This window comes from Symphalangus syndactylus, chromosome 4, assembly GCF_028878055.3.
Source record: "Symphalangus syndactylus isolate Jambi chromosome 4, NHGRI_mSymSyn1-v2.1_pri, whole genome shotgun sequence".
NCBI classification, from domain to species: Eukaryota; Metazoa; Chordata; class Mammalia; order Primates; family Hylobatidae; genus Symphalangus; species Symphalangus syndactylus.
The window spans coordinates 66,783,188-66,796,571 of NC_072426.2; the positions used below are offsets into that span (position 1 = coordinate 66,783,188).

Sequence of the window (13,384 nt, forward strand, 5' to 3'; positions counted from 1 at the left end):
GGACTTTCAACAGAAAGGACCAGCATCCTATCTCTCTCCCAAGCCTTGCTCATAGAACATGAACAAATAGGCAGCTGGCCTCTGGTGAAAGGCCTGAAACAAATTTCAAGTGCTCCGCTGACATTCGAAAGTGAGAAGGCCTCTAATGGCCTGACTGCAAGTTCCTCTCCCTACTCTGCCCCCATAAATAAGGTCCTCCCTCCAAACAACACTCCTTATAGAGAGGACCAGCACCAGGGATAAGTTCTTGCTTATCCCTGAGTAGCAGGTTTCCCTTCTCTGCCAGTTAATGGAATTATTCGCAGGCTGATCACATCCTCATGTAAGAACCAAGGGCATCCCACCCTCTTACTACTACAAAGTCAGCCTCCCAAGACCCCTGGTTGTTCCCGCTGTTTCCAAGTGCAACCTCCATGTGGCCCTGCGTGGTGATCAAGACATGGCCCTAAAGTGACTGAAACAGCCCTGCCACTTTCTTTAGCCATCAAAAGGCATCCACACTACCAGGGGTAATATCAAATGTCTGTCCTCATTCACTTCTGTGATTCCAACTGAAGAGGCAGAAAATAAGAACCTTATTCCTCTCCCTGCAGTTACTGTTTTCCTCAGTCTTTGTTTTCTTCTCTTTCCCTCTGTTTTTTTTTCAGAGACAGAGTCGTGCTCTGTTGCCCAGAGTGTTGCTCTGTGCAGTGGTACAGTCATAGCTCACTGTAGCCTCAAATTCCTGATCTCAAGGGATCCTCCCACCTCAGCCTCCCAAATACCTAGGACAATACTGTCACCACACCCTGTTATTTATTTCCTCCGATTTTTGTACTCCATCTCTGTGCTGTTCTAGGTAACTGATATTTTCCATGATTAAAAATTATATCTGGCCAGGTGCAGCGGCTCACATCTGTAACCCCAGCACTTTGGAAGGCTGAGGCGGGTGGATCACTTGAGATCAGGAGTTCAAGACCAGCCTGGCCGACATGGTGAAACCACATCTCTACTAAAAATACAAAAATTAGCCAAGCGTAGTGGTGTGCACCTGTAATCCCAGCACATTGGAAGGCCAAAGCAGGAGGATCACTTGAGGTCAGGAGTTCGAGACCAGCCTGGCCAACATAGTGAAACCCCAGCTCTACTAAAAATACAAGAAGTAACTGGGCATGGTGGTGTGCACCTGTAATTCCAGCTACTTGGAAGGCTGAGACAGAAGAATCACTTGAACCCAGAAGCAGAGGCTGCAGTGAGTTGAGATCACACCACTGCACTCCAGCCTGGGTGACAGAGTGAGACTCTGTCTCAAAAAGAAAAGTAAAAAAATAAAAATAAAAATTCTATCTTCTGTTCAAATTGTATCCATTCTAGTGATAAACAACCCTTTTCTCTACCAGTGTTTCTCAGCGTGTAGCGATCATTCCACCTGCATTGGGATCACCTGGAATCCTTGCTAAAATGCTGATTCCATTGAACAGAATTTCTGAAAGTGGGTCCTAAGGGTTTGTATTCTTAACATGCTTCTGTACTGATGCTGTGGCACTTTAGAGCTACTGACCAAGATTTTTGGTTACACGGGAGCAGCTACATCAGTGACTGTATCTCACTCATGTACCCAGCCCTGACATACCTTCAGGTGAGACCCAAACAGAGAGCCTGGCTGAGTTGGAAGCCTTGGGACAAAAGCTTTGCGCTTTAATTGCTGCCCCGGTTTTAATGGGGCACTTTGCCTTTATGCACTGCTAAGCAATTCTACTGCCTTGTACACTCCCACCTGACACACATAGCTGGAGAGACTAAAAATAGACCCCACCTGCACAGAACATCCCAGAATGGGGTTGCTTCCTTCCTTCTTTTTCTGCGATCCAGGGACATTGCTCGAGAAGCATTTGTTCTCAATTAGTCTTGCTAATAAATGACACGTGGGTTCAGACAGCAGTGTGACCTCTTTTATGCTAAAGAACTTATATGGGAAAAAAAACCCAAAACTGCAATTATGATCATACCTATTGACATTATGTATATATTAACTAAATGAATATATCAAACACTGCATGTACTTTTGGCATATTTGGTTTTCTCTTTCATGGAACATAGCGACTAATCTGTATTCAGTTTAATAATTATATATTATTGTGGTCTTACAAATAATTTGGCCCACAAACAAGAAATCAAGAATGTTCTTTATATATATTCAATTTTATTTTATTTTATTTTCAATTTTTATTTATTTTTATTTTATTTTATTTATTTATTTTTGAGAGACAGTCTCGCTCTGTCACCCAGGCTGGAGTGCAGTGGTGCAACCTTGTCTCACCGCAACCTCCACTTCCTGGGTTCCAGCTATTCTCCCGCCTTAGCCTCCTGAGTAGCTGGGATTACAGATGCACACCACCATGCTGGGCTAATTTTTATATTTGTGTAGTAATGGGGTCTCTCCATGTTGCCCAGGCTGGTCTCAAACTCTTGAACTCAAGCGATCCACCCACCTTGGCCTCCCAGAGTTCTAGGATTACAGGTGTGAGTCACTGCACCTGGCCTATATATCAGTTTTAAGGCATTCAGAATACAGTGTAAATCAGTGATTTTAAACCTAATGTGCACATAAGAATAATCTAGAGAACTCATTTATCCAAGAGTGTTTTGAACCCGTTCTGCTAGCGTATTAGTCAGAGTTTTCCAAAAGAACAGAACCAACAGGCCTTACTCACACATCTATTTATCTATGTGTGCATGTGTGTGTGTATATTATTAGGTTGGTACAAAAGTAATTGCAATTTTTGCCTTTACTTCTAATGGCAAACACTGTAATTAGGTTTAATATAGAGAGAGATTTTTGAGGAGGAATCAGCCTGCATGATTATGGAGCCCTAGAATCCCATGATCTGCCGTCTGCAAGCTGGAGATCCAGGAGAGTCAGTGGTGTAATTAAGTCCCAGTTCAAAGCGCCAGGGGAGCCACTAGTGCTAAGCCCAGTCTAAGGGCAGGAAAGGTGGAATGAGATGCCTCAGCTCAAATAGTGAGGCAGAAATAAAAGGCGGCAAGTTATTCCTTCCTCTGCCTTTTGCACTCTTTGGTCCCTCAGTGGACTGGATGGTGCCCACCGGCATTGGGCAGAGCTGTCTGCTTTACTGAGTCCACTGATGCTGCTGCTAATCTCATCTGGAGCACCCCCACAGACACACCCAGAAATAAGGCTTAATCTGGGCACTGCATGACCTGGTTAATACTAAAATTAACTTCACAGCCAGTTTATAGCATGTAGCCTTGGACAAGTTACTTAACCTCTCTGTGCCTCAATTTCTCCATTTGTGAAACTGGCATAATAAGAGTATATATCTCATAATGTTGATCTAAACATTAAATTAGTTAATACAAGGCCGGGCATGGTGGCTTACACCGGTAATCTCAACACTTTGGGAGGCCAAGGGGAGAAAATCACTTGAGCCCAGGACTTCAAGATCAGCCTGGGCAACATGGTGAAACCCCATCTCTACAACAACAACAAAAATACAAAAATTAGCCAGGTATGGTGGCATGCGCCTTTAGTTCCAGCTACTCAGAAGGCTGGGGCCGGAGAATTACCTGAGCCCTGGAGGTTGAGGCTACAGTGAGCCCTGATGGCACCACTACACTCCAGCCTGGGCAACCCTATCCCCAAAACAGAAAAAATTAGTTAATACACGTAAAGCTTTAGAAAAGTGTCTGTCAAACAATATATGATCGGTATGTATTATTATTAAATGATGATTACTCGTTGGATTGCTCATTAAAAGACTTGAAAAAAATGCATCCAGAGTAGGTCCTGGAAATCTACATTTAAAATAATTATTGCTAATAGTTCTCATACCAGTGGCTCGTGGTATCATCATTTGAGAGCTGGTAATCTAATAGGACCGTTCATTTGAGTTTAGGAAGAAATGTTGGTATTCTGCTTCTATTAGCTTTCTTTATCAGAAAATAGAAAATTTATTTTAATAGTATTTAAAATAGTAGCTGATGCTGGGGCCTTCATTAGTCTATGATTTAGATATCTTCTAGAGATTTCCAGGAATTTCTTATAAAGTAGGAAAGGGAATCTCACAAGATAGGAGCTGATGGTGGTCCCTGCCCCAGTGATCTTTCAGTGCACAGTGATGCATTGCAATTTGCATTCATGCTGAATGAAATGAATTTATAGGTTATATTTATCTAATTATAGATCATTACAAAAGAAAAAATTGACGTGAAAAGATTTTTGCTAAAAATGTATGCATCCATGACAATGCTAACAATTTCAGCAAAAGTGAAGAAGAAAATGACATCACCATTTGTCTTGGTTTTCGCACGATCCCTCTGCCAACCACATCTTCAATAAAAGCAATCTTCATATAATCCATCTGACCAAAAAAAGAGGCCCCCAAAAGTCAAGAATACTGTTTGAAATGTTAATGGTCTCATTGATAATTATTTCATCCCAAGTATACATTATGCTGTGATCTATTAAAGAATTTCTCCAGTGCATTAAGAAAGTTTGGTGAGTGGCTGGCACAGTGGTTCACGCCTATAATCCAGCACTTTGGGAGGCTGAGACAGGAGAATTGCTTAAGCCCACAAGTTCAAGACCAGCCTGGACAACATAGAGAGACCCCATCTCTATTAAAAATAAAAATAAAAATAAAAACCTAGCCAGGCATGGTGGTGCTTGCCTGTGGTCTTAGCTACTTGGGAGGATAGCTTGAGCCCAGGAGTTCAAGGCTACAGAGAGCTAAGATCATGTCACTGCACAAGAGCCTGTCTCAAATAAATAAACAAAAGTTTGGAAAGCATTAGAGTCAATTTTGAGATTCAAAATTCTCTTTGTTAACCAGTCAATTCACATGTACAGAGATCAATTACAAAAGTAAAAAGTTGTCTGTTTAATTTGGGAAAAAATGATCGTCTCACTAGAAGTAAATTAAAGTGTACTACACAATCTAAAAGATCTCATGTTTTTTAAATGAAGTTGTTTCCTTGGAGCATAAAATAAAATTGAAACCAATTACTCAATCTGAGCCTAGTTGCAATTGACTTCTCCTTTCTGTTTGTCCTTAAGATGCTTGTATAACAAAGCAAATTCATGAGATAGCTGAGTGTATTTTCCCTGGGCGGTAGTTGATTTCCACTCAGCCTTGGGAGATGACTCAACAAAAGAAAATTCGTGGGGTAAAGAAGACTTAAATAAACAACATATAAAAATTGATGGGATTGATGTCTCACTGTAAGGCGAATAGAATAATGCCTGCAGACCAAATGGTTTTGAAAGGCATTTACCGTGTTCTGTGTAACTCTCTGTAATTATATCTGGGAGTCATCATTTCACTTTCATGCTCATTGTCAAAGGAACATCAGCCTCCAGTTTAACACTGTGTGGAGGAGGGGTCAGAGAGAATAACTCTTGGGTTTTTTTATGGTAGGGAAATTATCATGTATCCACATTGCTCAGACCTTTACAGAACATGTAGTTTACTTTGGACCTGAGCTTTGATATTTGTACTTTATGACATTTACTAATGACTCAAAAACATGCAGCGTACTCCCGAACTTTTAAATCACGGATATGTCTTCTCTTCTGTAGTACTACACTAACTACAGTAACCTGCCTACAAAAATTAAATATTGCTTCGTGGTTATAATTACAGGCACAAGCCTAAGGCAGTGAAGCTTAAAATTAAGTTGAATCATATGAAATGCCATTTTTTAGAAGCCAGAAATGGTAAAAATCATCAACTCTGGAGACAAGCAATCCTAAACTCTGGTTGGTCCTGCCAGTGCTGGTGAATGGCTCCACTCCAATCTAGGGGTGCCCAGCTCCAAAGTCAGCTCCTAAACTCTGAATGTTGTACCTGCATTTAACAGCCTCATTAAAGTATTATCTCTAATACTCTAGTTTTAGCTACTATAGTTAGTATAGAAGGCTAAAATCCTCATGTGCTGCATTTAATTACATGAGAAACTTTCTGCAAAGAGAAGTTGAACTCTAACTTATAAAGTCTTTCAAATGCAATATGTAGTATTCATTTCCCCAAAGATATCTATGCTCATCAAGGTCCAGAAATTTGTAAATTTCGAGAAATAAAATTGACATATGAGTATACAGACCACAACTTAACCAAACAAATGAATTTTTCCTTCAAGATAGACCTGTGGGAACCTGTACCTTTATTCTCAAGATGAGTTTATTATTCAAAATATAGTTGGTGCCCCTGTTGGCATCACTCTAAGAGAGAGTTTATAAAAAGTGTCCTCATTATCTTATAGTCACAGCTCTTAAATCTGTTCACCTTGGGGTGATCAAATGAGAGGCTGGCAGGATATCAACGTGTGTTTTCAATACTGTATATTTGAATAGCGATGAAAACACCAAGAGGAATGACCACCTTGTCAGAATTGAAAGGAAGGCTTCCTAGAACTAAAAACCATGGGCTGAATCCCAGGAAGGCTTATGGATTGGTTTAGTAGGATAATTATGTGGCTATTCACTGGTAAGTGAAAAGAGGAGAGAAATAAGCATGAAAAAGTCATAATAAATGTGATCAGATTTTGGTGTTTGGCATCTATCCCATCTGTTTTCTAAAAAATTCTTAAATTCTGCTATATGATTTTATAAAAATTCTCTAATGTTTGAGCATGAAACAGTATAAGTGCCTTTGACTCTGTCGGATCAGTTCCCTCCAAGCTTTCTGTGTTTGAGGGACTTTTCCTGCCTGCGATCCCCAGGAGGTACCCTTCCACAGGGACTCACACAGCAGCGTATCTGTGTACCCTACCCAGCTGTTCCTGTTAATAAGAGATAAAATTGAGACATAGAAGGTGAACCTTTTTATTTCCTTTCCCTTCTGGAAATTGCAGCACCCAGTGTGCCCTGAGTGTCAGTGTTCTATGCTTAGCGAGTCACTAAAAGCACAATTCACAGCCTCCCATCAACAGCAGCTCTTGTCCCGGCTTCTCGGATGATTCCCATGAACTTGGCATTCAACCTAAGGGTACAGAGTCATAAACTGGAGTTGGCTGTTTTTTTGGAGTGTTTCTTTTGTTTTTGTTTGAGAGAGAGAGTCTCACCCTGTCACCCAGGCTGGAGTGCAGTGGTGCAATCAGGGCTCACTGCAGCCTCAACCTCTTGGGCTCAAGTTCCCAGGTAGCTGGCATTCCCAAGTAGCTGGGACCACACGCACATGCTACCATGCCCAGCTAATTTTTTTTTTTTTTTAATTTTTAGTAGAGATGAGGTCTCATGTTGTCTGAGCCGGTCTTGAACTTCTGGGCCCAAACCATCTGCCTGCCTCGGCCTTCCAAAGTGCTGGGGTTACAGGCACGAACCACCGCACTTGGCATGGGGTGTTTCTTTTGTACCATCATCTATTTGAGTGAATCTCCATGCAAATGACAAGACCCATGATTCTGTCTCACAGAGACCTTCAGATTAAGCCCAAGCCAATTAGATTTTAATGTCAGTTTTTATTGATCTGTAGTAGAGAGGCTGATAAATTTTCCCAATAAAACCTTGTTCCTAAAGCCTCTTTCATATTCCTGATCTTCTACACCAGCTGTTCTTAAATGGTTTCTCCCTCCACACCACAGGGTAACCCGACAAGAAAGATGGAATTAGAGCAGCTCAGGAAATGTGCCTAGACTCTCACCTCTTTTAGTTGTGTAACTGCCAACACTGTGGCCACATTACTGATGAAGGTGCCTTGCATGGAAGTGTCATCTGTTAGGTGTGTTAAAGAGAAAAGAGGCTAAGAATAATTGACACCAAAACCCACTGAGTTTAAAGGATGTGAGATGACACCCAGATGCCTGAGAGGGGTGATAAACACAGGCACTATATTCTAAGAGTTCCAGAGCTGGGAGTCCTGGATTGCAGGAGGGCCACTCACCACTACTGGCAGGTCCAACTTATCTTCAGGATTGCTTGACTCCAGAGCTGGTTTTTGACCAATTCTGGCCAACCAAACTGGGAATTTCACAAGGTTCAGCTTAATGAAGCTCTACTGCCTGAAGTTTGTCTTTTGTGCCCGCTTGGTGCTCCAGGTATTTTCTGGTCTTGCACCAACCTTCTCCAAATATTGCCAGTTGTTGAGTGGCCTCTTGCTGGATCCTCTAGTTCGCATTGTCCTTGAACTCTCTTCGTTTTACTGCGTTAAAATCCACAGCTCTCCAGTTAGGGATCATGCTTAGGTGTTGCTGCAGCTTCATGCGTTATTCAGCTTCCGCTCTTAGAGCACAATGGAACCCAAAGGAATCCACAGTAAGAGAATTTTTTAGAGTAAGGAAAGCAGAGAGGATAGCTTTGCATAGATCTGGAGTGATAGGACACCTTTCTTGGCCCTCAATTCTAATCTAGCCAAATGGCTGCATACCTTATCTAGACATACAACTGTCTTTTCATAAGGCCTTCTTGTGGTGATTAGGAAACTGGAGAAGATATTACATTGTTCTCCAGGCCACACTCAAGATGTGTCTATTTTTATTACTCGGTTTGCAACGGCTTTAAATAGCATACCTTGGGAGGCATTTTGAGATCAAGGAGTTTACCTTTGAGATAATGTCTCTTCTTTGTCAGCAGTGGGGCCACTTTCTGGCACAAGATATGTGCTGTTATGATATTGCAATCCACTGGGATAAAAATAATTCATGATGTCAGACCCTCATCCCAGGAGTGCTGCCCTCTTGAGATCATCTTCCAGGAGGGAAGGTAGGGTGGGCCAGGCCGAGAGCCTCCGCAGAGACAGAAATAAAGTGCTAATGGCCTTCAGCGACACGGACAAGAGTGGGAAGTGGACGGATATATTTATCAAGAGAAACAGCTCCAAGCATCTGCTAAGTCCCCGTTCTCCTATTTTTCCCAGGTCTATTTCTGGCATCTCTTTCCACAGCACAGGCAGCTCTGCAGAATAAAAAGCATTTCTCCCACCTTCCCTGGCCTCTGACCTGGCTCTGAAAGAGGCAGACTGTGAATGATGGCTGTCAGCGTCTGGAGTTTTCACTGAAAAACAGTCCCCTGAAATGGAAAGACACACAGAGGAGAGTGATCTCATCGCCATTGATTTTTCCCAACTTTCAGTTTTGTATCTCCATGGTGGAACTCAATACAGCAGCATCCCTCAGTGGTTCCAGCTCAGAAGTGCAGGGGGAAGCTGGCTGCCTGTTTATGAACTCTGTAGCTCAAAAAGCAGAGGCCGAGAAAGCAAAATTTCAAACCTTTGTCAGAAAGGGGGAGACCTTGCTCAGCACGATAGCTGAGAACAGCTTCCTCCTTCAGTGCTAGTCTCTCTATACTGACAGTTGACAGCTGATGATCCCATTCTCAGTCATGCGAATGACCTCACCTGAGCACCAGTTTGTAATGGATGTTTAAGAGGAAAGTAAGGGAATTAAATGCTGCACAGGAATTTAGCACTTCTGTACAGAAATAGAAAAACTAAATGAAACTTGTAGTACCTTCCACTCAACTAAGATTCTTGTGAAGCAAAGTATATCTGGGAAAATATAGTAATATGGTAATTTTGTGTTCATAGTGTGTGACTCTACTTATAAACACCTTTTAATCATTATAATCGATCACTTTAAAGATCTTAGAGGGAACTTATTAATCAAAATTTCAGCCTTCTTTAAAAAAAAAACTTCCCATATACTAATCTTGCACAGAAGCAAAAGATTAGATTGGGATTCTGCCTGTTGTGGAGAGACAAAGACAAGAGTGCTCCAGATTTCTGTGTTTGTGTTTTTACTTCATACTTTCAATGCGTCCACAAGAATAGAACTTGTGTTTCTCTTCTTAATACACAATGGTTAGAGCTCACAGAATGTAAGTAAGGGATTCTATGAATTGCACAATAAGCCAAAGAACCTTCCCAGCTACTGGGAGGCTGAGGTGGGAGGACTGCTTGACTCCAGTGGGTGCAGATTGCAGTGAGCAGAGAACACATCACTGTCACTCTAGCCTGAGTGACAGAGCAGGACCTCGTCTCAAAAAGCAAACAAAGAGCCAGGTGCAGCGGCTCATGCCTGTAATCCCAGCACTTTGGGAGGCTGATGCGGGAGGATCACTTGAGACCAGAAGTTCGAGGCCAGCCTGGCCAACATGGTGAAACCCTGTCTCTACTGAAAATAGAAAAAATTAGCCAGATGTAGAGTGGTGCATGCCTGTAATCCCAGTTACTCGGGAGGCTGAGCCACCAGGATCACTTGAACTGAGAAGGCAAAGGGTGCAAAAAACAAACAAACAAAACACACAAGCCAAGAAACTTGACCCCAGTGTTTGGGTCTATCTCTAAAAATTTTGACTGAATAAGTTGCCCAATTTTCAGAATAGGTGCCCAAGCTCATTTTGTGCTGCTCTAACAGAATGCTGAGACTGGGTAATTTATTGCAAAGAGAAATGTATTGGCTCACAGTTCTGGAGGCTGGGAAGTTCAAGACCAAAGTGCCAGCATCTGGTGCAAGTGCAAGCATCTGTGCTGCATCCTCCCATGGCGGAAGGGAAGAAGGCAAGATGGGGTGGAACTTGCCCTTTTATAAGGCACCAGTTCCACCCATGAAGGTAGAGCCCTATGGCATAACCATCTCTTAAGGGTCTTACCTCTTTATACTCCTACAATAAGAATTAAATTTCAACATGAGTTGTGGAAGGGACAAACATTAAAATGACAGCAATAAGGGAGAGGATCCCTCTCAAGGAGATGAGGGAAACATTTACTATTCATGTTTTCAACTCTACCTGGTCAGGAGATTCAAACACTGCAGCTTCTGAAGACTAAAGAACAATCTAATAGAGAAACTACCAAGGAAAGCTAAGTGGTTTCCAAACACCTTGTCTCAAGGTGACACCTGATGTGGTTCTAAAACATCTCAGCTTTTGCAGATTTTAAAATATGACTTGTCAATTTCCCAGGCATGGTCTGACTCTTGGGGCCAGAGTTGCATTGATGGCACTTGAGAGACTAATATATAATCCAGAGCTCCAAATATACACTGTGAAATAAAACTGCCAAAGTGAGCTAGAAATGTTCTTTCTGCCTTCTCTCTTTGTAGAAAAGCTTCATGAAAAGAGGATTTATAGTTGGAAGCTGTTTGGTGATCATGGAATGAACGCATGGGTGTGGAGGAGAAAAAATGATCTGAAAGGCTTATATCACTGAGCTATAGTAATCTGGCTCACCTGTCTTGACTGGGACATGCCTGCCAAGCATTCTGGTTGGGTTCCCTAGAAGCACATGGACTCTGAGACAAGGATTCATGTGAAAGTGATTTTTCAGAATGTGTTATCAGGAAAAACTGGTAGGTGAGTGCGGAAGTGGAACAGGAATGGGAAGTGAGGTAAGCAAGGCTGAATTACCAGGTGAAGTCCCCAGGAAGGTGAGTTTGGCTCAACCTCACAGAAGAGTTTTGGAGGTACAGCAGTTCCCACGTCAAACTGTCCCATTAGGGGTAAGAGAACTGGAGTACTTATACTCCAGCACCCAGAGTCACTGGATAAGAGTAGCCCATGTGTGCAGAAAGCAGACTCTGGCAACCTTCACAGAAGTCAGCACTGGCCCAGGCGCAGGACTCAAAGAGGTGCAGGGGCTGGCTGTTGGAAGTGAAAGCATACTGGAAAACCAAGTGCACACAATGGCATGAATCCGCGGGATGCGCACTGACCTGCGGGGATGCACCTTGAGGTGGTTGGCTGCCTCCCTGCTGGAAGGCCCCTGCATCCTCCCCGAGACTGTTGTTGATGCCCTGTCACAAGCCTTGTCTCAACCAGCCTCCCATCTTGAGCACCCCCTAAAGGCCATTCCCTTCCTTAGCTTTGTCCTGGTCTCTGAACTTGGGCATTCATAGTCTATATCCACCCTTTTATCAACTATAACTTAGGATGACTTTGTTTACATATGGTTGAGCTTCGCTTTTGCATGTCCACATACCCTACTTTGTACTCCCAGTAAAACCTTAATATTACCCCCGGTACTTATAGCTTACATTGCATAAAGAAAGAAGAAAGTAGGAAGAAAGGAAATCAGGAATTACATAGTTAACAAAGGCTGTGTAGTTAGCCACCCCCTCCCCATGTGGGGCCTGAATTACGTGATTGAGGGTGATCAGTCATTTAAATTAAGAAGCTACGATGTTTCATGTAGCTTTCTTGTAGAACAGCTACAGACTCTAAATATTTCATTTTTGAGAGAGGAAATTATGTCCAGGAAAAATGCCATGCATGACCAGGGTTAATGATATGGAACACACCCCACAAAGATGCTTTGCCTTTGGGTACCAGGACTTCAAATCCTACACAATGAAGGTAGGCAAATTTCTTCTTCCATCAGCTCCAGATGGAGAGCTCAACTTTATGGATAATATTTTATCCCCCTCCTTTCTCTTTCCTAACATACACATTTCCACCCTGTAGTACACCCCACCCTACCCTGTCTCACTCTTTAATCCTATTTGTATGCAGGATTCTGTTATTTGCATTCCAGAGAAATTTTTTTCCTAACAAGTATAAAGTGAAGAAGCTGTTCTTTATGATGAAAGGATACAAATCTTTCACAACCTAGATGTTTCTAATACTCTTCAGTGAGGGTCTAAAGTGGGAAATGATTTAAATTAGTCTTCAGTGAATTTCTCCCCAGCTTTCTCAACCCAAAGGACAGAGCAGCAACTTAGCTGGTTCTCACAAAATCCAATGTTTGTTTGTTTCAGATCAAAAATGAAACCAAGAGAGAAAAGAAACAGTGCAGTTAGCAAGTTAGCAAAAAAAAAAAAAAAAAAAAAAAAAAAAACAGGGATTCTTAATCTTGAGGGTGTGTGAAAATACTGTTGGAAGAGGAGGCATTTCGATCTGCAGCCCTGCTGCACTGGGTTTCAGAGCTCTGCTGCTCTCTTTCTCCAGGTAACAGGAGACTTGAAGACATTGCCCAGAAGGTAGAGCTTCAAATCCTGTTCTAGGGCCTAGGAGCAGAGGTAGGGACCCCACTCCTGAGTTAATTTGCTGTATAACATATGGTATTTAAAAACTTTTACTAAAATCTCGTTCCTATGGTTTGTGGTCAATGTCCGGGCTAATTTGGGAATCGGGACCAACCAATTGATCCCACTGGTGAACAGAGAAACTCAAGAGCTCAAGGCAAGGCCTCATGTCCAGCAAAGTGTAACACCCTTGAAATCCCAAATCTTGGTGGGCACTCGTGCTTCCCACTCAAGGATCCAGATGCTCATTTTTGCATGGATACACTGTTGAGGCTTTTTCTGCCTGGAATGCCTTCCCCCTCCTCCTCACAGCCCATTTTTGTCTCCACACATCATTTCTGAGTCTATAATTCCTATAAAATTTTAATATCCAGCTTAAATGTTCATCTCTCCATAATTCCCTTGTCTGAACCCTTTTTGTCCTTGGTCC

At 42.3% G+C, this 13,384-nt stretch overlaps 1 long non-coding RNA gene across 1 annotated transcript in view; it reads left to right on the forward strand.

The window, feature by feature from the left end:
* Positions 1-9,713, forward strand: part of LOC129480247 (uncharacterized) — a 30,746-nt gene extending 21,033 nt beyond the window's left edge. Inside the window, exon 4 of the long non-coding RNA XR_008656955.1 lies at positions 8,853-9,713. This is a non-coding gene — a long non-coding RNA (uncharacterized lncRNA). The remainder of the gene's footprint in view (positions 1-8,852) is intronic.
* The last annotated feature ends 3,671 nt before the right edge of the window (positions 9,714-13,384 follow it).